At 39.1% G+C, this 24199-nt stretch overlaps 1 protein-coding gene across 3 annotated transcripts in view; it reads right to left on the bottom strand.

Annotated features, from left to right (window-relative positions):
* LOC134213030 (prohormone-3) overlaps positions 1-23818 on the bottom strand; it is a 138790-nt gene extending 114972 nt beyond the window's left edge. For 2 of the 3 annotated variants that reach the window (XM_062691502.1, XM_062691501.1), the window contains exon 1: positions 23309-23817. The gene's annotated coding sequence lies outside the window, so the exon portion shown is untranslated. Of the gene's footprint in view, positions 1-23308 lie in introns of all 3 variants that reach the window. The other variant, XM_062691499.1, reaches the window with a different exon arrangement.
* Between the last annotated feature and the right edge of the window lie 381 nt (positions 23819-24199).

Genomic DNA, 24199 nt, shown 5'->3' on the forward strand with positions numbered 1-24199 from the left:
AAAATTCTTTTAATAGTGTTGAAACCTGTTGATAATAACGTTGATAGAAACATATCAGAAATGTTATTTTTAAGACAAAAGCTGCAAAATCAAAGATTTATATACACGTGTACGTCTATAGTTTACCTGCAAAAATATACCTCTTAGAGAATAGACTTTATGATCGGGAGGAAACAGGGTATCTTCAACAACAACAAATGCATGATAGGTACATACCATGACAATGCTCACGAAAAAAGCAAAAAATTACTACTACTAAGGTTGTTAAAGATCTTATAGTAATTTTTTCTTCAGTCAAACAAATGATACCAAACTAGTCAGTAAAAACTTAAAAGTGATTTTGTTTATTGAAATATTACGAACAACATGAGTAGCCGCTTTCTCAACTGTTGTAGGCCGTTTGATGGAAAAAAGTGTTCAAAAGAGTTACGAAATCTCACCGAAAGCACCATAGATAAACTGAAAGCGACTGGTTATGCTCCAATGTCCACATTGAATACAAATTTACGCATTTGCACGTCCTGCCGTCTAAACGTTGACAAAAGAGCAATCTGTATATCATCGGTTGAGCAGAGCGCAGGAAGTTCGAAAACGACAGCAACTGAGGAATTGCCAGATGTATCGACAACAACTGAGGAATTACCAGAAGTATTAAGTGCTGAGAGCCTTGCCACCGTACCATCAGCGAAATCTGTTTCAACAAATCAATCGGAAGATGAGTGTATCCAAAAGGTCAACATCGAACGCTTTAACGAGGGCATAGCTGGGATAAAAGTGACTCCGATTAAATGGAGTAAGATGGACTACGTTTATTACCCGGAGAAAAATACCGTGAAATAAACGAAGCTGTACGAAGAAACCTCTTCAAATTAGGACCTGATGATGTGGAAAATACAGACTACGATGAGGTAATTATAAATATGAAGGAAAGGTTCTCGAATGCAGCCACGACAAGGAAAGAAAAATTATTGATTTTGTCGATGCTGCCAAGTTCGTGGTCTATTCAGGATGCCATTGATGAGTTCAAAACCAATAGAAATACAGTAAAAGAGGCAAAACAATTGAAGAATAACTGTCTTTCAACCAAAAATACTAGGTCTAGTACTGCATTAACAGATGAGACAAAAGAAATAGTAGTTCAATATTTTGAAGATGATGAAGTAAGTCGAGCTATGCCTGGTCAAAAAGATTATGTATCAGTAAAAAAGATGGAAAGCGTCAAGCAATCCAAAAACGATTAATGATGACGACTTTGAAAGAAGCGTACACACGCTTCAAGGAAATTCACGATAATATTAAAATAGGTTTTCCTCATTTGCAAGCCTTCAGCCAAGGCAATGTAAGCTTCTTTCCAATTCAGGAACACATAATGTGTGTGTGTGCACAACCCATTAATCTTATTTTACATAGTTTGAAAAGAATCAATTTAACAAAGGATATTAAAATGTTAACTGGTAGTCTTTTGTGTGAAAATACAACATCAAATTGCTATCTACGATCTTGTTCGAATTGTCCAGATTCTTCATCATTGGAAAATACTTTATTCGCTGAGTTTGAAGAAAATATATTGATCAGTTATCATTTGAGCAATGGGTGACCACGGATAGGTGTGACATAGAAACTATTGTAAAACCTGTAGATGAGTTTGTGTCATATTTTTGCTTGAAATTAGAAAGTTTAATCCCTCACGATTTCATTAAAACAGAACAATCCAGCTTTTTTAAAAATACGAAAAATACATTACAAAATGGTGATTTGTGATTTTTCTGAAAATTACAGCTTTGTATTGCAAGATGAAGTGCAGTCCCATCACTGGAACGTACAACAAGCTACAATTCATCCATTCGTTATTTATTTTAATGGAAGTACGCAAATTGAACACTTAAGTTTTATTATAATTTCCGAAGATTTAAGACACGATTCAGTATCCGTAAACTTGTTCATTGAAAAAATGATTAACTTTTTACGCGTTGATAAGCATAAAGAAGTCAAAAGATATATTTCATGTCTGATGGAGCAGCGTCGCAGTACAAAAGTCGTAAGAATTTTTCGAGCCTATGTCAATTTAAATCAATGTACGGAATTGATGCAGAATGGCATTTTTGCTACATCACATGGCAAAGGTCCTTGTGATGCTATTGGAGGAACAATAAAGCGCATGGCCACAAGAGCAAGTTTAGCCAAAGAACGTGAGCATCCAATTAAAACTGCGAAAGAACTTTTTGATTGGGCAAATCGTAGAAAAGAAAAAGATTTAACCAAATTTTCATTTTGTTTTACTACTACTGAAGAGTACGAAATAAAGGCTTCAGAGCTCAGCGAGCAATTTAATAACGCGAAAACGATCCAAGGAACCCAAAACTTTCACTGTTTCATTCCATTGTCGGAAAATAAAATTAAAGCAAAACTATACTCGATCGGTGCTGATAATAATTCAAAAGTGTTCGATATTTTAAAAAATTTGAATAAAAATAAATAAAAATAAGTATTAATAAACTGTTTTCATGATATCATAACCCATACCAAAATTCAAACCCAAAACTCTTAGAGTTTCTATAACAACATTATGTAACTGCCACATTTAATTTAATACTTAGGATAATATTAATTCATTTTTATTTATTTATACATATAATATTTATACATATAATATACATAATATCGATGAATACATAAATATGGAATATCATACAAACAACTTGTTTAACTCACGCAAGGCCCTTAACAATAAAATCAGCATCAAACTGCGATTCTTGAAAAAAAAATACACGGAAATTTTTTTTGTTTACTATATGTGAAAATTGTGAAATGTTTGAAATGTCATAACTTTTTTGTTTATTAGTTTACCATCACCAAATTTTTATGGTAGATAGCTAATATAATGGACCGTTTTCCCTAAAAAATTACGTTCGAAAAAGATAGGGTTTTGAGATATTTGAGTTTTTGTGACAAAAATGATATTTTAAAGGCAAAAAAATTTTTTTTACTGTGCACATTTTCATAAGAATCACCATTTAGTTGTCTAACTTTGCTGAAAAAATCATAACAATCGAACATTCCGTTTTTGCTGTGCAGCTTTTTAAATATTTTTGAACCATTTTCACATACACCCTTTTGAAAAGTTAGTCGTGACTCAATATGAAGATTTGATATCGAAAAATGACGATTTAGATGAAATTGAAAAACTCTGCAAAGTTTCAACTCAATAGAAAATCATGAATTAAAAATTTTCTTAAATTTTGATGCTGTTGCTTGGAATCGCTCAGTTGACTTTAGGTTATTATTTACTTATTGTTTTCATTCAGTCAATACTTGATGAGTACCTATGTTTTCTACCCCTTGAATGTCAGTATAAGGGGAACTCACGCCGCCATTACCGAGCGCAAAAAAACTGTATAGTAGGACTCTTGAAGCAGTTTCGGTGGAAACTCCTGGAGGAACTCGAAGAAGAGAGGGCAGGAGAATTTATGCGTTTTTGGAGGAATTTCTGGGGGAACTCCATGGAGAATTTCAGGGGAAATTCCTAGACGAAAACTGGTGGATATTTTACGAAAATCAATATAATCTCACTTATTAAAATAAATAAACTTACTGACGGGGCCCTCGGGTAGAGGTGTGCGCCGCCGCCGCCGACAGTTATTGGCACGCCGCCACCGGTATTTTTGCATCGGCGCGATTCGACACGCCGTTGGTCTATAATTTTCCACGCCGATTCAAAATTAAAGAAGTCCGCAGAATTTTCCGTTAAAATTAGGACGATTTATTGAAATTTCCGTAGATTTTTCCGCATTGGCGTAACTAGCCCCGATGCCTAGGGGGGCTATAGCCCCTTCATCTATTTTCTCTAGTTTGAGCTTCTTTTCAAAAATTCTCGAACATTTTACCACCTCATTAAGCTATCTTATTGATAATGTGATAAATACGGTCCAACCACCTAAGGTAATTGCGGATCAATCGCACTCATCCATATTCTCTTTTTGCCTTTCTCGTACAACAAAGTTGTACCGAAAGGCTATCATTTCACTCTGAAAACGAATTTTTTACAGGAACATCTGATAGTAAAGTTTCTTATACCATTCGACTCAGTTTTATGAATCGAGGTGATGTCTGTGTGTGTGTATGTATGTGTGTGTGTGTATGTTTGTGTGTCTGTATGGTCACTTTTTCAACCTCAAAAACTCACACGATTTTCATGTACTTAGACTTAACTGATTTTATCGCAATAAGTTGCATTCCGCAGAGCAACTCTTCTAATTTCATGCTATTTAATTTCATCAAGATTGATTAATGCGTTCGCAGCTGACAAGGAAAATGGTTTAAGCAGTTTTCAATTTTTTCCCATATAGTCGGGACTACGAGCATTGAGCAGCTACCGATGGGTTAGAAACCTCGCTACGGCAATATCGAAAACGCTAACGCAACGAGCAAAGCTTTTCAAAGCTTGCAATGTGGAACGTGTTGAACACGAAAACTAATCGACGAACAACGTACGCGCTTTTAAGTTTAGAGCCGACTCGATGATGTTTATTGCCATTATACTTTATCGGAGTTGTAAGTTTCATCGTTGTCAACAGAAATTGCGTGCACTCGATAAAGACACGATTAACTGCTGGTTCGTACGCTCGTGGTCATGGTGGTGTTTGCGTTTGTTTTGTGTCATACATTGGAAGGGGGAAAAGAGGGGTTTCATTGATGCTTCAACATGCTGTTTGGTTTGGGTGGTGTGGAGTTATGGTGAAGTTTGGGTGATTTCAAGGGCAAATTTGAATATAGTTTTCGTTTTATACATCTCCTTATTTCCATATTATATTATGTATGCGGTTTTGTTAGTCTTCTATTTATATTTAGGAATCGTTCAAAAATGGCATCGGGCCTTGGCGAAGGGGGGTGGGGGTGTCGTTGGTTGAATAATCTTAAATGTATTTGACGTCATATTCTAGTCGGCCTTGAGAGTTATTGGCCTTATTTTCAAAATGTTCGTGTACATTTCACTCCGAAATCGAACCTTTTATAGAAGTCTTGGAGACCCATAATGTTATATACCAACCCGACCAGTTAGTCATAACAATTATATCAATAAATGTTACAAATCACAATACTTGAAATAATTTCTCTGTCAAAAATAAATGAAAGAAAATTTCACGATCGTCTAACTTGATTATAACATAATGTATTATGCTTATTTTACAGAAAAACATAATTGACAACATTTTTGGTAGATAGGAATTGGAAAAAAACGAAGTTACCACCTTCAATATATCTTGTTTTAATCGAGAAAGGCATCGTCACCGCTAGGTGGATTAATTTGGGTTTTTCAAGTATGTGCTTTCTGCTGTAGCCCATACACGGAAGAAAAAAAGTACCCAAAATTGAGTATTTTTAAACTTACTTTTGAGTTATTTTATCTCTTCGCTTTCATCCACTCCATGCCGGCCGGTCTCGGCTCGACTCTGCTGCTGCTGCCGGTATCTGCTCAGCATTGCTGCTTTGTCGGGTCTGTAGGGTGGACTGCTGATGTACTGGCTAGGTTTCAGCTGATGATGGTCGCTTCGATGGTGTCGAGCCGAAAAAGCGGTCGGTGCAGACTTCATTCCCTGCTAAAAGGTGTGAGTGCTGTTCAATCGATGATGCGGTTGCTTCGCTTGTCCCGGTCAAAATGAAAGGAAAAAATCGCCTTGCGCTATTTTATGGCTTCTCTGCAGACCCAGCGGCTGCTCATTCGCTGGTGTCTGCACCAATCCGAACGTGGTAATGGAATGATGCAAGAATGATGCGGTACCCATATTTATAGGTTCCCTTGATCTCAATGTTTTTCATTGAAAACAGTTTCATGCCTATTAAAACAAGTTTTTCGGGTCTTATCAAGCATGGACATGGAAGGCATACTTGAAATCTGTCGATTGAGGGGCTTCCCGCAGAAATTCGTCCACTGAGACGAACGCTATTAACGTTTAAAATCTTTCAACACAGCGTAACGCGGTCGATTTGAATATTTTGAAATGACATCCGGTATAGTAAAGAGAGACGTAAGTCCTACGTCAAAAAATGCGACTTTCCTCCAGGGATTCCGACAGGAATCCTCCAAGGATTTCGATGACCAAAGAGAACCTCCAGGGATTCTGAAGGCTTTTTACCAGGGTTTCCGACAGGAATGTTCCAGGGCTTCCAATGAGAATCTTATGAGCATCCTCCACCATCTAGGAAATTCGACTTCCAGGAATATTCCAGGAATTTGAACGGGAATGTTCTAGGGAATCCAACAGAAATGTTTCAGGGATTCCAATTAAAATCTTCTAGAGATTCCGATTAGAATCCTCCAGGAATTCCGACGAGAATATTCAGGGATTTCGTAGGCAATGTTCCAGGGATGTATAAGCAAATCGTCGAATGATTCCGAAGTAATCTGTAGAGGGATCCCGAAGAAAATCGTGGAGGGACTCCGAATCAATCCTCCAGAGATTCCGTAAAGAATTATCCAGCGATTCCGAAGGGAATCCTCCATGTATGTTTAAGCAAATCGTTGGAGGATTCCGAAGCAAATTTTTGAGGGATCGAAGTAAATTGTTGAGAGAGTCCGTCAGGGCCGTATTTAGCCGGAAGGGGGCCACCGGGCCGACAGCTTGTGGGGGCCCCAAAATGTACAAAAAAAAATGGTTTTGGTTCATAAGATTTGTGGGGTATTCCGAAGCAATTCGTCGAGGGATCCGAGTCAAATCGTCAGAGGGATCCGATCGTCGAGGAATTTCGAAGCAAATCATTCAGGGATTACGAGGCAAAACGTCGAGAGACTTCGAAAAAAATATTCAAGGGATTCTGAAGCAAATCGTTGAAGTATTCTGAAACAAATCGTCAAGGAATTCCGAAGCAAATCTCCGAACAATTTCGGAACAGATCTTCGAATGACTCCGAAGGAATTCCGAAGCAAATTAACGAGAGATTCTGAAACAAATCCTCCATGGATTATGAAAGGTATATCTCACAGATACTGAAAGGAATCCAGTGTGAATTCTTCTGGATTCCGGTTGGAATACTTCGATGATTCTCAAAGGAATTCTCTAGAGATTGATATGAGAATTCTTCTCGGATACTGATGGGATCTGTGGAGATTATCATGTTGCCTAGCAGCGGAAGTCTACTGGAAAACTGTCACTCCAGTCCGTGATGGTTGACCACATGTCTTTGACTGCTGGCAAAGTATCACGTTTGCTTTGATTGATATTTTAGTAGCTATCCGTTGTTGTTCATATTAAGCTTACTTTGATGCTTTAAGTCAATTAGATATTGCCTTTTCATAATTATCAACAAGTGCAATTTCACTGCCACACCGGAATCTTTCTCAGAAATTAAAAAAATCTTATTTGTCTTTCACTCATATCATTATAAGGCTATCTGACGTTTATCATATTTCTCTTGCACGCGCACAGACGTGCTTCCGAAGCGTTTCCGTATGAAAACAAATCCTATCCTCTCCGTGCGCGTGCAAGAGAAAGAAAATTAAACGTCAGATAGCCTTATGATGACCTTATGAATATATCTTCAAACTTTTTCAGTAATTCATTATGCTATTTGTTGAAAATTTATATCACTGCTAACTATCTTTTCAAATTCGGGGAGGCTAACTTTTTTCTAGGAAGAAGTAAGCCCCCATCCTCACCCCCATTTGTCACTTTGCCAAAAAATCCGTTTAGCTGAATAGGTTATTTGGCAGAAAAAGCCGTTTGGCTGCAATGTTTGTTTTGCAGAGCCAAATGACTCTTTCTGTCAAACGACCATTTCTACCAAACGGCATTTTCGGCCAAATTACAATTTCAGCCAAATAAACTGTTAGGGCAAACGACCTTTTCGGTCAAATTACCAATTCGGCCGAATGAGCCTTCCGGGTGTTTGTCGCTCTCCGCCAATTATTATTTTCGGTCAAACCATTTCGACCTAATACAGTTTCAGACAAACGTTCAATTTGGCATAATGGAATTTGGCTAGATGACTTTTGGCCTAACCTGTTATTCTTGACTTTCGGCCAAATGACAGGTAGGGCCGTTTGGCCGATAGACACAAGGCTGAAAGATTGACTGAAAGGTGTTTGGCCAAATATGTAATTTGGCCGAACAAACCATTAGGCCAAAATTTATTTGGCCGACAATTTTATTTAGCTGAAATGAACATAAGGCCAAAAATGTCGTTCGGCCGAGAGGCCATTTGGCCGCAAAAGTCGTTTGGTCAAAAAGTTGTTTGGCCGAAATTCGTCAGAAAGGCCATTTGGCCGAAAATGTTATTTGGCCAAACCGGTGGATATTTTTGACCATATTACCCGTTCAGTAATCAACATTTGGTTGTTGGACCAAATGAAATTTTCGACCAAATGGCCCTTTCTGTTAAACAACCATTTCGACCGAACGACATTTTTGGCATTATAACCTATTTGGCCAAACGACGTGTTAGAGAAGAGTGTTTTTTCGGCGGAAATTACCGATTCGCCAGTATGTCGATTTAGCCAAATGAAATTTTTGGCCAAACTGTTTACCGTTGTATAATCATTTCCGAAGATTTTTTCATAGAAAATTTAAAAAATCCCGTGCAATTTGCCGTTGAAATCCAATTTTTATGTTAATGTCCATATTTTGACCAATCTCCCGCGGAAAATTTGAGGAATTTTCTGTTGAAATTTCAAAGAACATCTAACAAAAATTTTCCGTGGATTTTCCGAACATTTCCCTGTGGAAACTTGAAACAATTTTCCTTAGAAATTCCAAAGTGCTTCCTTGGAAATTCCAAAGAATTCTCAAAACTTCAAAGTAGTAGCCATGGAAAATAATTTTCAAATGAATATTTTGTAGAATTTCCGGGAGAAGTTAAACAGATTTTTCGAAATTCTTCCGTTGAAGTCTTTGAAACATTCTGAAAAAATGCAGAAAAAAAACCTTCAAGAAACGGACGTAAAAAAAAAACTCCACGCCGATGGCTTTGGCCTAAATGGCGTGACGCCGAAAACGCCACCGCCGTCGACCAAAATTCTGGCAAACGCCGCCGCCGCCGATTTTCGGACCGGCGCACACCTCTACCCTCGGGGCCCGGTAAGACGTGCGGCTACAAAACAAGACCATGCTGAGGGTGGCTGGATTCGATTCCCGGTGCAGGTCTAGGCAATTTTCAGAATGGAAATTGTCTCGATTTCCCTGGACATAAAAGTATCATCGTGTCAGCCTCATGATATACGAATTCAGAAATGGTAACTTGGCTTTGAAACATCGCAGTTAATAACTGTGGAAGTGCTTAATGTCCCAGTGGGGGATGGAAAACCAATGAAGAAGAAGAAGAAACTTACTCTCACGGAGAAATTTAGTAATAGTTGAACTTCACAGAAATTTTTATAGAGGATTCGGAGAAATTGCTTCAAGAACTTCCGAAAAAATCCTGCAGGAATCTTCGGAGGAATTACTTTAGGGACTTCCGGATTAACTCCCTGAGAAACTTCCAAAGGAAATTCAGGAGACAAATTCTGAAAAAATCTTAAAGGAACTCCCTGAAGAATTCCTGAAGGATTTTTTATTTAACTTTTGTAGAAAATCCGGAGTTCCGACGAATTTCTGGAGAAACATTCTCAAGAATTTGTGCAAGAACTACCGGATGAACTCTTGGAGCAACTTCAAAAGGAAATCTTGTAGGAGCTTCCAGAGGAATTTCTGGAGGGACTTACGAAAGAATTCTTGGATAAGCTTCCGAGTGAATTCCTGGAAGCTTTCGCCTCTAATTCTATCATGATTATGTAGGGGAAAAGACGGCTTTGGCAGGTTTTGTTCTATTATTGTCAGGGGGGTTTTTGTCAACCGAATTTTATGAAATTTGGCCACAATATTCTTTGATATGCAAAGAATGTTTAAGCCAAATATGAGCATAATCAGTCATAAAAAAAACCCTGGCAATAATAGAGCAAAACCTGCCAAAGCCGTAACTTCCCCTACGTCTAAGTTTGGAAGATGATGCGAATTGATTATAAGTGTATTAAAAAATACAATGCATAAAAAGTTGATTGACGTCTAAAACGATGGCCACTTCATTTTGGTAAATATGTAACTCAATCATCCGATCATAACAATTAACTACGAAGATTTCGGCAATAAAACAGGAGGAGGTGTATATGAAAGTGCTTTTCTTATATTTTTATTAAGTTTTCAATTCAATACATTATTGGATGCGTTTCGCAAACTGATCAAATCTAATCCACCTGTGCCCGTATTGCGGCGTTCACATCGGCCAAATATTTGGTGAAGGCGGGATCAATGCTCGCCCGGGGGGTACCTGGCGTCGCCGTCTGTTGTACATTGGCATATGCTGGTTTAGCAATTTGAGCCTTTGCTCCTAGGTACGGTTGGGGATATTGGTGGTTGCCAAGGTTACCGAATACGGCAGACAAAATGGCAAAAATAATGCAAATTCCGAAGAAAAATTTCATCTTGCGATCGTGATTTGCGTACTGGAGTATCTTGGTGGCTTGTGAGGCTTATATATGGTTACAAAAAGCTGACAAATGAAAAATTGTGAAAATGAAAACAGCTGTTGATAGTAAATCATGCAATTCCTTTTAATTAGCTTACGGATTATGTTGAACAACTGTTAGCTAATTAGGTGCCAATCAATCTTTACGTCATAGTTTTGAGGAGAAGTGACGTTTCAAGAAATGTCAAAGTTCGTCAAAGTTTTGGCTGAAATACATAGAAAGATTGTGATGGGGGAGATTAGAACTGGGTCATAAAAATCATTGTTCATCGCAATAATATAGATAAGCAGTGATGATATTGTTTAATATTGTTTTCGCTCATTTTGTGTTGGAGGCCATATATTTTCTGGCACAGCTGTGTAAAACTAGTTGAGATACTTCTCAGAAATAGTGCCCTCACGTTTGAAACTTTTTAAATCAATTTAGCTTCGGGAATAGACCACGTGGTCAGAATCGGTCAATCAGTTAAGGTGTTGGAGAATAAGCTGGCTTTGATGAAGTCTTGGATAAAAATATAAAAAAAAAGTTTGGCGTGTCCATTGCTTGAAACCAAATTAGCAATGTCAAGGGCAAGGTACGAGCAATTCGCTATGGAGAAGGGATTCAATTAATCCGTGAAGTTGAAAGTTAATCATGATGTTGAAGTTAATTCCATTACAGTTCAAAGAAAATCCGACTGAAAATTAATTGTTGGGGACAATTTTTAATGACTATTTTTTCCAAGTACATTATACAAACACCAGTTTATTAGAGTAAATATGATTCAATTTAATTTATTCGATCCTTGAAATTCGAGAAACCATGCTGTTAAAACAAAGCAGAACAAATATTATCACAATTCATGAATAGCATCAGTGAACCGTGGCTGAAATCCAATTTATTCGTGCCGGTGTTTCGCTTCAATGGATATCTTCCGGTATACCAACACAGCAGACTTTGTTTTCCTTTTTAGGTATATAGGAGAAATCATTTGCAGTTATGTTGTTTGATAATTTCGACATGGAATATCCAAAAACATATACTCCTTTAAAAAGAGTTCCAGTGGTTTGTCAATCTAATATCTTAATAATATATCTGCATAACCTGTTTTATATTGATCGATTCAATTTCAAGGTGTTGCTTCTTCCTCTGATTCGATTTTTTGTCCATAGATTAGAACAACAATCTATACATTTTCAATATAGGCAGCCCTTTTGCACGGCGATGAAAAAACACAAGAATTGCTCAATTTTGATGGAATATATTTTTTTATTCTCTTCATTATTCATCTTGTTTGATGGAATATATTCTATACCATATTACAGTCAATCAACAGTCTTTTTTGTCAGTGTAAAAACAGTTTGATTTCAACAAAATATCTTGTAAGAAAATCAAAAATTTTGCAATGATTTGCCAAAATTCAAAACCACTGATAGCCCGCGAATGGGAAATAAATGTATAGAGTTATAGAAAAGCTAATAGAGGGAGTTTGCTTAAAAGATCGTCAGTGTCCTAATTAGTATTGTACCAATAATAATTGAACTCCGCTTCAAAAGGTTTCGATGATGTAAAAAATCATACAGAAAACAGTGTCTAATTTGACAGGAATATCGACAAAAAGATATACATTAATCTTTATATAATGAACAGGTCTTATTGAGTGTAGCTCTACCTAAATGTATGTAAATCTACAATCTACAATAATCAATTGCAAAACAGTGTGAGATAAATTTGACTTTCTCATATTAATAACGTATCGGACTCTTTTTTTGTTATACTGGAATTAAATTGTTCGAATCGATTAATCAAATGCAATCACCGATTAGTTTGGTAATACAACAGGGATATTTACATAAACATTAGACTTACAGAATGAATTAAGCCAATTGAAAAATTACAAATAAGACCAATTGGGAAAAGATATTAGACAAATTGAAATCAATTTGTAGAAGCACCATCATCTACTAATTGTAGAAGATAGAAACAAATTAGTAATGTAATTCTTCAGTTCATAAGATCTAAATATACTCAGTCATACAATGTTGCAAGGCAATAAACCATCATGCTAGGGAAAAAAAACTTTGCCAGAGCTGTCTATCAAAGTGAAAGCGGTTTTGTAAGTTCATTTATGTACATGTCAAAACTTTCCTCGCAACTCCGAAACATTTACTTCATTCCTTTGGTTTTTATTTATTGGGGTTTTCAATTTGCTTTCGGTAGCAGAAATCAAACACACAAAAATACACAGTCAAGTTAACAAGTAGTCGACTATCACTGCCATCCCAAAAAAAAAGTCCGACGATTTCACTTCTCACCGCCGCCATCGCCACCCGCTTCGGATGCAATTTCCACGATGTTGGCGACTTGGCTGGCAGTGTCCACGACATGGCTGGCCACCTCGACTCCCTTTTCGGCCTTTGACAGCGCTTTGGCAATCGATTTTCCCACCCGTAGAAAATTGAATCCCCGCTGTTGATCGGCTGGTGAGTCGGCTGCTGCATCGTTATGTCCTGCCGTCGTTCCACAACAGGAGCAGCACCCACATCCGCATCCACACTGGGGATTCCCGGAGATGATTGTGACGAAGGTGGAGATGCACAATATTGTTAGAAAGGTGTTCATTTTGTAGTGGCGGACGGGCGTGTACTGGCGCAAAATGGTTATCTGGATGCTATTTTATGCGTTTGCTATTGAATTGTTCAGATCAGGTGGATTCATGGCTGTTTGTTTTTGTAAGAAGGGTAAACAAAACTATATAGTTTTCCGATGCTATGCAAATGATTATACACACAAGGTTTACTGTTCCTATAAGGTGCCGTTCAGAAACCACGTAGTTAAGTTATTAACAAATTTTTACCAACTTCCCATAGCGGATTTTCTTATCCATTTCTCGTACAAAACGAACAATTAAATGTTCCACCTAAGCTTTTATTTATCAAATAACTCATAACTACTTTGGAAATGAATATTTGACTAAAGTAAAATAGAGTCTAAGCTCACCATGGTGTCATAGAAAGATCAAGGAAAGTAAACAAGTCCAGTTCTCATAGATAGAAGATTCATACCTTTTATAAGAAATCCCAGACTTATTTGCAATAAGACTGATACATTCTGAAGTGCTAGACAAGATGTCAAACATTACTGAAAAGAAATGATTGGCATGCAGGATTTTTTCCTGATCAAGTAATGAATTAAGTAAATTGTCATGAATTGAATGTTAGTTGATATTCCCAGAACATATTTAGTTTTGAACTGAATTTTAACATAGAATTTTGGAGGTGTTTTTCAAATCGACTTATTCGGATAACCATCATTGATTCTGTTTTAAAACAGTGGAGCTAGTACATAGTGATAGTACATACAAATGGAGTGGATCCTCCATGAGTCAATGTTCATATTCAATGACTCGATATCTCGCGCTTAGTTTCATAGGGTCGTAACTGTATTGATCGATTTCTCTTAATCGATTTTATATTTTGGAAATAACTCAATTGTTTCAAAAGCTACAACCGTGATTATTGATTCTGGTGCAAGATACAAAAATCCTTTATCACACAAACCATTAAATCATCAACAAACTAGCGCAATTCGGTACAATAATAAAAATAAAACATCGACGAAGAAAAATCGATCTATACAGTTACGCCCCTATGAAACTAAGCGCGAGATATCGAGTTATTACAAATTACGCCATAATATGTTATGGGTTACTACGATGGACCCTTTTGAATAGCTTTTCAGGAATTTTATGTTCCTCATTTCGATATTTCCATGAGTCGATGGTCCATGCGATATCGACTCAGGAAGGGTGGACAGTAAACACAAAGTTATTATTGCGAAAACCGTCTTCTATTTGAACTATTTGAGTAATAGAGTAGGATGAATTAATAACATTGCCATCCTGATTAGAGCTCTGATTGAATTTATTCGATACATAAGACGGAAGTGGCCTGAAAAAGGGTGCATACATAAAATTGCAACGGACAAGTTTATTCTAAGCAAAATGACAGCAGGGACTATGTCCAAGGGCTTGACGATCCCTCCCCAGACCATCTGCGAGTTGTGGCGCCTGCCTAGGATGTGGTGGGGTTTGACAGTGGGCCCTGTTAAACCTCTATAAAAAGCTGCATGTATCCGCAAGTAGGCTCCGCCAAAGCGACCGTGTGCCGCTCAAAGCGCACAAGCCCAAGTCCTGGTGTTAGGTGGGACGCTAAACAGCCCTGATACGACGGCCCTCCGACGAGACAGGAGGCTTGCGCAGGCCCAATAAGCCGCCTTTGAAAACAACTATTACGAACGACATAGAAGATAATACGACTCGATACAATCGGCAACGACCTAGGCGACGAATAAAGGATCACGATTGGAAGCTTGGAACATGGAATTGCAAGTCGCTGGGTTTCGCAGGTTGCGACAGGATAATCTACGATGAATTACATCCCCGCAACTTCTATGTCGTAGCGCTGCAGGAAATATGCTGGACAGGACAGAAAGTGTGGAAAAGCTGGCGTCGAGCGACTACCTTCTACCAAAGCTGTGGCACCACCACCAAAGCTGGGAACCGGCTTCATAGTGCTGGGAAAGATGCGCCAACGAGCGATTGGGTGGCAGCCAATCAACGCACGGATGTGCAAGCTGAGGATAAAAGGCCGTTTTTTCAACTATAGCATCATCAACGTGCACTGCCCATACGAAGGGAGATCCGACGACGAGAAAGAAGCGTTCTATGCACAGCTGGAGCAGACATATGATGGATCCCCACTGCGGGACGTCAAAATCGTCATCGGCGACATGAACGCTCAGGTAGGAAAGGAGGAAATGTATAGGCCGGTCTTCGGACTGAATAGTCTGCATACCGCATCGAACGACAACGGCCAACGATGCAAAAAAAATTGCAGCCTCTGCGGAATGGTAGTCCGAAGCACTTTCTTCACCAGCAAGAATATCCACAAGGCCACATGGAAAGCACCTAATCAAGAAACGGAAAACCACATCGTCCACGTTCTAGTCGACGGTAAATCCTTCTCCGACATCACGAACGTACGCACTTACCGCAGTGCGAATATTGAATCCGACCATTACCTCGTTGCAGTATGTCTACGCTCAAAACTCTCGACGGTGATCAACACGCGACGGAGTTGTCCGCCGCGGCTTAACATTGGTCGGTTACAAGACGGTAGACTAGCCCAAGACTACGCGCAGCAGCTGGAAGTGGCACTCCCAACGGAAGAGCAGCTAGGCGCAGCATCTCTTGAAGATGGCTGGAGAGATATTCAATCCGCCATTGGAAGCACCGCAACCACTGCGCTAGGCACGGTGCCCCCGGATCAGAGAAACGACTGGTATGACGGCGAATGTGAGCAGTTAGTTGAGCAAAAGAATGCAGCATGGGCGAGATTGCTGCAACACCGCACGAGGGCGAACGAGGCACGATACAAACGGGCGCGGAACAGACAAAACTCGATTTTCCGGAGGAAAAAGCGCCAGCAGGAAGATCGAGACCGTGAAGAGACGGAGGAACTGTACCGCGCTAATAACGCACAAAAGTTCTATGAGAAGTTGAACCGTTCACGGAAGGGCCACGTGCCACAGCCCGATATGTGTAAGGACATAAACGGGAACCTTCTTACAAACGAGCGTGAGGTGAGCCAAAGATGGCGGCAGCACTACGAAGAGCACCTGAATGGCGATATGGCAGACAACGGTGGCGGTATGGTAATGAACCTGCGACTTCCGGCTCCGAATCTCCAGGAAATCCAGGAGGAGATCTTCCGGCTGAAGAACAACAAAGCCCCTGGGGTTGACCAAATACCAGGAGAGCTGTGTAAACACGGTGATGAAGCACTGGTTAGAGCGCTGCACTGGGTGATTATCAAGGTTTGGGAGGATGAGGCTCTGCCGCAGGAGTGGATGGAAGGTGTCGTGTGTCCCATCTACAAAAAGGGCGATAAGCTGGAATGTAGCAACTACCGCGCAATCACATTGCTGAACGCCGCCTACAAGGTACTCTCCCAAATTTTATGCCGCCGACTAACACCAATTGCAAGAGAGTTCGTGGGGCAGTACCAGGCGGGATTTATGGGTGAACGCTCTACCACAGACCAGATGTTCGCCATACGTCAGGTATTGCAGAAATGCCGCGAATACAACGTGCCCACACATCATCTATTTATCGACTTCAAAGCCGCATATGACACAATCGATCGGGACCAGCTATGGCAGCTAATGCACGAAAACGGATTTCTGGATAAACTGATAAGGTTGATCAAGGCGACGATGGATCGGGTGATGTGATAGGAAGAGGCTCAAGAGAGGGCAATGTAAGCCACCCACCACGAGTTTCTATCGGTGGTGACGAAATCGAGGTGGTTGAAGAATTCGTGTACTTGGGCTCACTGGTGACCGCCGATAACGATACCAGCAGAGAAATTCGGAGACGCATAGTGGCTGGAAATCGCACGTACTTTGGACTCCGCAAGACGGTCGAATAGAGCTCGCCGCCGTACCAAACTGACTATCTACAAAACGCTTATAAGACCGGTAGTTCTCTACGGACACGAGACCTGGACGATGCTCGTGGAAGACCAACGCGCACTGGGAGTTTTCGAAAGGAAAGTGTTGCGTACCATCTATGGTGGGGTGCAGATGGCGGACGGTGCGTTTTGGGGCCTCTCCCCTATTATGTATTTTAAAATCGTCGATTATTGCCTTCTGTACTTTGAGAATGCGTAATCAAGATCAAATATTTCTGTCTGAAATGGTTTGCGTTAGAATTATCAACCACCTTTTCAAGTCAATAGCAAAAACACTTTGTCCACCTAAGTCGGCAGCCAAACATTCTTCGTAATGTTTTATTACACGAGTAATAAAGTAGAAAACTCCATTAGAAAAATTCGTTATTACCTTTCTTTTCCTTGATTGCACGATGCGAAAGATTCTGATATTCAAACATTATATTAATACGAGTTTTATATTCGTAAATATTCCGTCATGTGCAAAGAAGCAATGTACTATATTAGCTGATTAGTCGATATTTTTCAGTTTTTTGAGCCCCATGGTAAAAAGTTACAGCGCTTCCAGTGTGATGCAATTGCAATAATAGAAACTTAAATTGGTTTTGAGCCCGGTAGTTCCTGCTGCCTCAGAAGGTTTTTTGGGCCGGGGAAAGTTCTTAAGACGGTTCGAGACCCTCCCCGTTTTGGAAAGGGGGCTTCCATACAAATTAAACACAAATTTCAGCATAACTCGAGAATTAATCAAGCAAATGGAACCAAATCTGGCAAATCATGGCATAACTCGAGAACTAATAAGAGGTTAAATCAATTTTTGGCGAAATGAAGTTCGTCGGGTTTGCTAGTAATGAATGAAATAGCATTGAATAAATAACAATGTAAATATTTAATGCATTCTCTAAAATTCGACTTCAATATTTTAAATTTATAGAAAACAGGAGTATTTCTAAGAATTCTAAGCTATGTTAATCATCGATCGAGCTCCTGACATTACAGTCTTCAGACGTTTTCGGAACGTGAAGTGAAGTCTTAATAATGTGGCCCAAGAACGCATTGATCATGCAGAGTGGCCAATCGTTCGGCTGTTTTGCGGAGTTCTCGCGCTGAATTATCGGACTCACCAGAACTTCTACATCGGTACTACACATGATTTCATAGTTGACGTGAAATTCCATCGAATTTTACTTATTACGCATTATTGACTGACATATTCGATCGACTCTCCTATGTTCACTTTTTCGCGTTCGGCTTCCAATGCTATGATGGGCCACGCATAATTTTGTTGCAATAGGGCGTTCCCCAGAAATTTTGATATACAATTTTTGGCTCCTGTATTTCTAATTTTTTTTTCTCAGGTTTTGGATGAAACCTGGCCAAGTTCCCGTTAGAATGTAGAGCCATGAGAGCCATAAAAAGAAGAAGTAGAAAAAGAAAAGGAAGAAGACGATTTCGCATTTTAGCATTGTATGATGCTCTTAACAGTGGTTCTTTATTTGATTTTGGAACACTTCGCCGAAGATCATTTGTTTTGATAATTTGGGATGTCTTGTTCTCCTACTTTGTATCTTTCGTTATATTTTCATGTTCTACCAATTGGGACTTGCATCCGTCATCATCCTTCATCTGCAATCGCCGTCACGAACTGTGAGATGCATCCAGATACTTTTGACGTAAACTACGTCTAAGGGAAGACTCGGATACAGGGTGACAAATGAAAATTTCCAAATTCGAGACCGTCACGAAATCATGTAAGATTTCAAACGTTAACAGCTCCTTTATTTTTCGATGGATTTTCGAGATTTTATTATCAATCGAATCGGATACTCTCCAGCAATTTTTATGCCCAGTGGAACTATTGATTATCAATGTAAAACCATTGAAAATACCAATTCTCCTTAACTTTTCAAAAGGTACTAAGTAACATTTTTTATGAATTAATTTGAATAGTGCAATCAAAAGCTTTCATGTTGTTCTGTTGATCGCGCTATTCAAATTAATTCATAAAAAAATGTTACTTAGGTCATTTTGAAAAGTTAAACGAGAATTCTTACCAACCCAGTAAAATTTAAGAGTTTCGTTGCGACCGCCGTCTGGTGCCGTTGGTTCTTGCGCTCTACTTTTGTGCGGTGATTCGCACAAAAAGTACAACAATAGAACCAGAGCAATGACCACGGTCGGAGCAAAAAAGTAGTGTTTATGAAAAAGTGCTACAGATGCTGGACATGTTGATGTAAGCAAGAGATGATCAATAAAATTGATTATCAACTATAAACAAGATTATTCTACTATTTAGGTAGCACCCTTTTTTAAATAACACTTCAAAAGTCACACAACAGTCGGAGAAAGGAAAGGCATCATCACCACAGCGGAATAATAAATTTGGGTTTTTTAAATGAAAATTTTAAATTGTCATATCCAACCATTTTCATATATTGAGTTACGCTAATTTTGTTCGAAACAAAAATGAATTGGTGTGAGATCGAACATGATTTGCGGAAAAACTACACATTACACGCGGAAAAACGTTTACCAAAACGAACCTCGCTCCCTCCCGACCCCATATATCCAACATCCCATCCCAATGGTTACTCTTGGAAGTGCAGATGACTCGTCGGCCTCTATTAATAAGAGTATTACGTCAACATATGGCATCAGTTGTCTTTACAGAACTTCCTGAATTTTAGCAGATTTGGTTGTAATTTGACTTGAAGTTTGACTTGAGGTTTGAAGTTTGAGAATTACTATGAAAACAGTAACTTTTTGGAAAACCGTTTTGCAATGTTGCTCATTGATATATAAAATATATGAGTACGCTGGCAAATTGAGCGAGCGAATGAATCGTTTTGTTGCGAAACAATTTGCTGCTTGCAAGAAAAATTATTAAGGAAATACTAAACCGTGAGATTCAATTGAGCTACGTGCAGAATAACATATCAATAATAAGTATTTTTATTTTCATTATAACTTTGCTTACGAAATCGATCAGTTCGCAACAACAACCGTCTTAAAGATTAGGAAATATTCTTCGAAGTCTTCGGGTTGATTATATTTAGGGGGATATATTCCAGTGCCGGACACAAGCAATTTGAAAAAAAAAACTCTAACTATCCGGATTATGTTTTCTTTATAACTTATACATAAAACATGGCCATTGATGATTCATACAAGCTATATTTGATCATTTGAACACGTTTTACGACGATGAATTTTGAAGAAAAATTGCACGGTTCAGAAAAATGTCTCCTAGTAAAGGACAGTATTGCATCAAATGTTCAATTAGTGTTCAAATGTGACTAAGTTCCTGTTACATGAGTAAAGACATCATTCAGAATAATCATATTTTCACGTGCTTCAAGCTGTAAATATTAAAAATTGTTAGTAGAGCTTATTTGACTCTTCAGCTAAATTTTTTACATCACAATCCAAATTCTCAATGTTCGAACACCACAATTACATGGTACATCTAACAAAGCATCATCATCAAAACATCAAAATTTTTAGTATTTTTATCCAATTTCAAAATTTGTACAAAGCTTCCCAAGCAACCAAAAGTTCGGATAAGAAGGGCTATTTTGGCTTAATCAGCTCTCATTTTAAGTAATTTTTGTATGTAACGGAACTTTAAGTGAACTTTAAAGTCAAAATTTCAATAACTCTAAGCACTTAGCAAATCAATTATTATCTTATGATCTGCTTTACGTAGTTTACGTCGGGCGGTCGTATCTTGTATATAACCCTTCTGATTTTTGTGTGATAGTATTGGAATCCCATTACTTTGCATGACCTTCGTTTCACAAATAATTTTCGCATTGTTTTATTTATTTATTTCTCAGACTCCGACCGGAGTGGCCTGTACAGTAAACAAAAGTCTTCAAAATTCAACTCGATCCATGGCTGCTCGTCGCCAGCCACTCAGTCAGGGAAGGGTCCGCAAATCGTCTACATCTGATCGATCCACATTGCTCGCTGCGCACCTCGCCTTATTGTGCCCTTCGACTCGTTGTCGAGAACCATTTTCATCATTACTGTCCGACATTCTAGCTACGTGACCAGCCCTGCGCAGTCATCTGATTTTCGCGGTGTGAACAATGGATGGAACAATCGCTGCCATGATGCGTCTTAGAATTTTTCTGCTGGTACCGTTATCGGAGGTCACGAGTGAGCCCAAGTACACGAATTCTTCAACCACCTCGATTTCGTCATCACCGATACAAACTCGAGGTGGGTGCCTAAAATTGTTTTCTCTTGAGGAAACGCAAGAGGGACAACTTTGAAACGCATTCTAAAATAACTGGATAGCATAATATTAAGCAATTATGAATATGTTTTATCACATTGTTTGTGTAGTATATTCTTAGGTTTTTATTATACCTATGGTCAAAGTGATGACCGCTATACAATTATTGTATGGTAAAGGGTATTGACTCACAGGTCATTATCAAAAATGGTTTAGAAAGAATACTGCTCAAGGATTATTTTTTGGCCATTTTCAAGGACGTTTTGGATTTTCCGGAAGGCCGTCTGTTGGCCACTTGTGATAATAGCTGAATAAGAACAGTGAATTAATTCTAAGATCACCGCCAGAAACTGTTTAGAAAAAAATGCGATTGCAATTGCCTGACGTATTCGGCTGGTCCTTTTCCAATGGCAGGAGGCAACACACAAGCCTTCTAGTAAATCACTTTTGATATCTTCTCAAATAATAAAGAACTAATTTTGTGAGGAAAACATGATTGTTTGGTGGAAATAGACAATCTAACTGAAACGAGATCTTACTTTTACTCAATGTGTTCTACTCTCTACAACAGTGCGAGTGCCGGAAGGTTAATTTAGTTTCTGGCCATAGAATTTTTTTACGTTCTTACGTCCATTAGTTTCCTGGCATTGTTTCTGATATTTTATAATTCAATCGAGTTCACTCGGGTTGTCCAAGCGATATCGAGTTTGTTTGCTATAAAAGGTTTTATTATCGTGGGCTTATCATGTATGTATACCATCAGATACGTTCCGTGCAAATCAAGGTGAAGATAACTGCAAAAATCCCAAAACATGCCTAAACCGCGTAAATCCCGGAATCCGGGTTGCGACATTGCGTAAAAAAAACTTCAGTGTACATCAGGCATGAAGCGTTGATTCTTCCTTGATCGAACGGCAAAAAAAAAAATTAAAATCCATCGAAAAACGGCTGAGATATTATCGATCAAAGTCTTTAATATTTTCGTGACGTTTTATGATTTTTCGTAACAGTGTACCTTGGTATATAAAACACAGACGTAGTCGCACGTCAGAATGTAAGCTCTTGTACAGTTATTATTAAAAAGGTATTAGACAATATTTGTATAATTTGTATTTGAGTAGGTTATTAGAAATTCTTTCTGATAAACGATTGTTGGGTGTATGTACTGTGAAATAATTTCCTTTGGAAGTCTATTTGTTTCATTCAGGGGTTTCAATCTGGGCCTCCAGTTAACAGTAAGGCGTTGGATTGTCAGTCCGGAGAAGGAGAGTTCAAGTCTTCGTCCGGTCCACCATGTTTCCGGGTAGGAAACTCTCTCACTTTATTCGATGTCAATCCAAATCTGCCTGTTGAACTCTCAAGTTCTTTAAATAGTAATAACGCATTCAAACATTCGCAATAAAACACTCCCATAAACGATCCCTGTCAGCTTCCAAAAACGTAGGCACATGTGGCACGGTACACGACACATCATTTCAAAACGAATGCCGTGCCCAACAATATAACCTTCTGGGAAATGAGTGCTGAAATGTTTACAGAATTATTTTTGGCCATGATGCAGGAAAGCAGGTAAGACCTTATTTTTTATTTGCATTCATTTCATTCAACACTAGTGATTGATGATCCATTGAAACCATTTCAATTTAAAGGTTGTCCAAAGGGTTATTTTAATCTACACCACAATTGGGCACATTCTCACGGATTCCGTCGGTCATTCAATCAAGCGTTAATTTATAATAAACACAGCCACTGTCTTATTTCTAATTTCATTACGTAACTCACCACCAAATTGTTATGGTTCTCTCAAAGTTGATTGCATGCATGGAACGAACCACAAAACCAAAACCGTGGCGTGTGATAGCGGGAAATCGAATGAGGTATAATTGAGACATTGATATGTTGTTGTTCTTTTCCGCCAACATTATGTGTAGGTATTCGAGCGAAGCAAATCACCCACCAGTGCGAATGTCAGTAGTGTCGGGAACCATGGAATGGTATCGGTAGGTAAAAAGAGGAAGCACAAAAACTGTTATTGTGAACTTCGACCCCATAAGCACGAGTTCAGCTTGAATTTGATTGACATACCTTTTAACTGCTGTAAAATTGATTCACCGTCGGAAGAGCAGGAGCAACCCAAAATCTATCTATTCAATTCAAGAATCCTTTTCAGACTGGTTTGGAACCCACTGTTCACTAGAAGGAGGCAACTCCACTCCTCAAACAGCAGAACGCAACACAAATCACGCACACCGTAATAAAATTATTATTTTCTTCAGCTTTTCCTTTTTTCCAAGCAATCAGTATTTTCCGATGCGTAGTTAGGATTAAGTTTCACCACGTTTGTAAATTCCACTCAGGAACGCACTCCCAAATGCCTTTACTTCTCGAGACTACCACAAGCAATTCCGAACCGAACTTGCTCACTCTGGTGCAAGGACCTCACTGATTGAACTGATTTTGTTCCTGGAAAAATCTTCTTTTTATTCTCACCAAGCACTCCCGGGGTGAACCGATCTTGCAAACCCTCTGCTGGTTGGTATCTTAGCAAACGCTCTACTCCTCGGTCGAAAGTGTACTGCAGCGTGCGAAGTGGAAACTGTTGAAATACATGCTCCCGAACTGATGTCTAGGCGAGTCGTCCCCGTTCGATTCGGTCGAGAATCCTGCCACATTCGTCTACCTCAATGAAAAGCTCCAGATGTCACGATGTCGGATGGCGACGACGACGACGACCGCGACCGCGTGCAGCGGTGAACTTGCACCACGTTGTTGCCGTCAGGAGGGTAGGCCATGGAACACGCATGGTTTTTCTGGTGGGAGAGTGCAGAACGGTGGCGAAAGCTTTCGCGGCTCTACTACTACTCTCTGGGCATCTGAAGGACCTTGGCTGGCAGAGCGCATGCTCGGGGACCCAATTCAGGAGAGACCGTACTTGTTTCAGACTGTTTGTTTTCGGTGTGGATTTGAGAAAGCGAG

Source organism: Armigeres subalbatus, chromosome 2 (assembly GCF_024139115.2).
Source record: "Armigeres subalbatus isolate Guangzhou_Male chromosome 2, GZ_Asu_2, whole genome shotgun sequence".
NCBI lineage: Eukaryota > Metazoa > Arthropoda > Insecta > Diptera > Culicidae > Armigeres > Armigeres subalbatus.